The sequence below is a fragment of the Lipotes vexillifer genome, unplaced genomic scaffold, assembly GCF_000442215.2.
Source record: "Lipotes vexillifer unplaced genomic scaffold, Lipotes_vexillifer_v1.1 scaffold1483, whole genome shotgun sequence".
In the NCBI taxonomy this organism is placed as follows: domain Eukaryota; kingdom Metazoa; phylum Chordata; class Mammalia; order Artiodactyla; family Lipotidae; genus Lipotes; species Lipotes vexillifer.
In genome coordinates this window covers 133,517-136,821 of record NW_006792942.1, presented here as the reverse complement: position 1 = coordinate 136,821, position 3,305 = coordinate 133,517, and the positions used below count along the sequence as shown (strand labels likewise).

The following is a 3,305-nucleotide window of genomic DNA, read 5'->3' as shown; positions in this document are numbered from 1 at the left end:
TGACAGATAAGTATTTGGCTTTCATTCTGCTTTTCTTCAGGTCTTCAGTCATGTGTTACCTCTTCATGAGAATTTCCTCGAACCCTTCCTAAAATTATGTCCCTTCTCCATGACACTTCCTATTCCTAATTCTCTACTTCCTTCTTCTGCTTAAAACAAATATTATTATTGTTTTGTTTATGTATTTTACTTATTTTGTCTCTTATCTTTCTCCTCAACTAGAATGTGAGCTCTACTAGGGCAGAGATGTCTGTTGGTTCAGCGCTGCTTCCCCAGTGTCTAGAATGGAACTTGCCCATAGAAATCCGCATTAAAAATTACTTGGATTCATGGAGCTCTTGAGAAGATAAAAAGACATGGTGCAAGTAAGGTGCTTGCCACTGAACCTGGTACAGACTATAGACTAAATAGATGGTACACATTGTCTTGTATTATTTTATATAACTTCATTCAGAGAACAGTTACCACCACCATGAAACTCAAGTACTCATCATTCTCTTGGAGGGTATTATTAGTTATTTATTTGTTATTAGAGAAATTACTAGGTTTTAATCATAGACTATATATAAATATATATATAAATATCCACAGATACTAGACATGACATCATTATATTTTTACAGGAAAATATATTTTGAGTAACTTACCATAACTATGAGGTTATGACTTAAGTAACACCTGACAATAAGTTTCAGTGGCATTTGCATAACTATAACTCAATAATATTCATAATCAAGTCAGAATCATTGTAGATAAGTATAGCTTTAATGAATGCAGTTAATTAACCTTAATTTACAAAAGAGTGCATTTAAATAATTTTGAACTTTCACCTAGTAGAGAAAAGCAACACATTATTCTCTATCAATTTTAAATAATCAGCTCCTTATACAGTTAATTCATCCACTTTTTCTTGGTGTTGGAGTATAAAATAAAATAGGTATACTTGTCTAATGTGACATAAATAATAGGAGTGACATCTATGATGATTAGTCATATGATTGCCTATGCCTCTTAAAATTATAAAATTGTAGCTTCCAGTCAGAAAACATTTCATGTATTAAAAGCATCACCAACCAAAATATAAATCATGCGTTGTGGTACAACTTGAATGGAAAATGTGTATTGTATATACATGGAGGTAATGCATGATAGTTTCTAGTATCTGGTTTATATCAGGGACAATATTATGAAACAACTAGATAATTTTTGGCAAAATAAAAAAAGCTTTAAATAAAAAGTTTAAAGTGCTAATAGCCTTGTCTTTTTAATTTACCAAGAATGTGGATTCATAGTTCAGAATGCTTCTCTTTTAACCCTGGAAGTATGTCTTTGAATAAATCACCTCACCTCTCCAAGCTTAATTTTTCTCTTATTTAAAAGAGCAATAATATTATAATACACATAGTCTTTATATATATAACATTATCCACATAAACCTTTTAAAAAATAAGTATTTAATAAATAATAGTAGTACTTATAATCATAGTAATAGTATTCGCAACAGGGGAAAGACTAGCCTTACTCTGATACTAAAGATACTAAAGAACTATCCTTGATAGTTCTTTTCCTCACATTTATGAGTCTTGCACCTCTTGAAGGGGAGAATTACAAGGTGAGAAAGATATCCCCTTGCCCCCAGGTTGGGTCAGTCTTCTCTGTAGATCCCCCAGGAAGCAGCATTGCACCAACCCTGTGGCTTCCCAAACACAAACCTGGCATGAAATCTATTCCGTTTGTCCCAAATTAGATTACTATCATGATGTCTGTAAACTAATGAACGTGTAATCTGTGTACAAGGAAAAGGAGGTGAATGTGACACCCATCTTGCTATTACTCTGCACAGGGTAATACCTGATGTCTCTAAATCTTGGTCATTTTATATATATCGTTTGGGTGGCACTATTCCATTGACCAATCTAGTCTGTAATTAAAAGCACCTATACAAGGAGGTAACAGTTTGCTGTCCTACATGGAAAACAAAGTTTAAAATCTGACATTATGCCCTTCTTTAATTGCTGGGTGAGGAAGTTTCTGCTCTAGGTATTCAAACAGGCCAGTTTCCAAATTAAATAGGGCTGAAAAACAAACTCATGGTGAGAAAAAGTACCTCTTATATAAGAAAATTTAGACTGTGACTTGACTTTACTGTTCCATTTTTTTAACATATTTATTGGAGTATAATTGCTTTACAATGGTGTGTTAGTTTCTGCTTTATAACAAAGTGAATCAGCTATACAAATACATATATCCCCATATCTCCTCCCTCTTGCGTCTCCCTCCCATCATTTTAAAACACATTCCAAAAATAACTATTTCAACACTCAGTATCATTATATATAGGTATATGAGAATGGATACATGTGTATGTATGGCTGAGTCACTTTGCTGTGCACCTGAAACTATCACATTCTTAATCAGCTGTACTCCATTATAAAATAAAAAGGTTAAAAAAATTATTATAGGTATATGAACTTTTTTTTTTTTTTTTTTTTTGATGGAGAAATCAGGGAATTTTACTGATGATGACAACGTACACGACTTCACGCTTAGGTAACATGGTCGCAATAAGGCCCTAGCCCAGGCCTTATGGTTCTCCTCAGGATCCTTGGGGGCAAACTTCTCCTGCAGTTTCTTCCACACGCCTTTATTCATCTCCTTAAACTCTTCCAAGGTACCTGTGGACAGGACCAGTTTGTATTCTTCCAGGGACAGGCCACTGAAGCTGTGTCTCTGGGGCGACAGGACTTGTGTTTGTAGTAGTTTGAATGGAGAGGTACTAAGCTCTCGTACATCTGATCACAGGCCTCAGGCTCTGCAATCTGGGTGTTCTCTCCCTCCCGAAAGGCATGCGCTACCCACTCCCACTGATAAGCGCCCAAGTCCCAGCCTCATTTGGTCTCGTCCACTGGCCATTCCTCACAGAGTTTGAGAAAATTCTGGTAGTGGCTGGCCGCCATTTTGGGGCCGAACTTTATTTTTTAATTTTTTGGGGGGAGTGGTACGTGGGCCTCTCCCTGTTGTGGCCTTTCCCACTGTGGAGCACAGGCTCTGGACACGCAGGCTCAGCGGCCATGGCTCACGGGCCCAGCGGCTCCCCGGCATGTGGGATCCTCCCGGACCGAGGCACAAACCCGTGTCCCCTGCATCGGCAGGCGGACTCTCAACCACTGCGCCACCAGGGAAACCCCGAATCTTTATTTTTTAAAGTGCTTTCAAATCAATTTATCAATTCTCCGGAAACATAGAACACATTTAATTAACAGATATATTTTATAAATGACGGCACAGAAGAATGTGAAAATACT

At 36.9% G+C, this 3,305-nt stretch overlaps 1 pseudogene; it reads right to left on the bottom strand.

Moving 5' to 3' along the window:
- Positions 1–2,534: 2,534 nt before the first annotated feature.
- LOC103073540 (ubiquinol-cytochrome-c reductase complex assembly factor 2 pseudogene) lies at positions 2,535–2,957 on the bottom strand (annotated as a pseudogene).
- Positions 2,958–3,305: the final 348 nt, after the last annotated feature.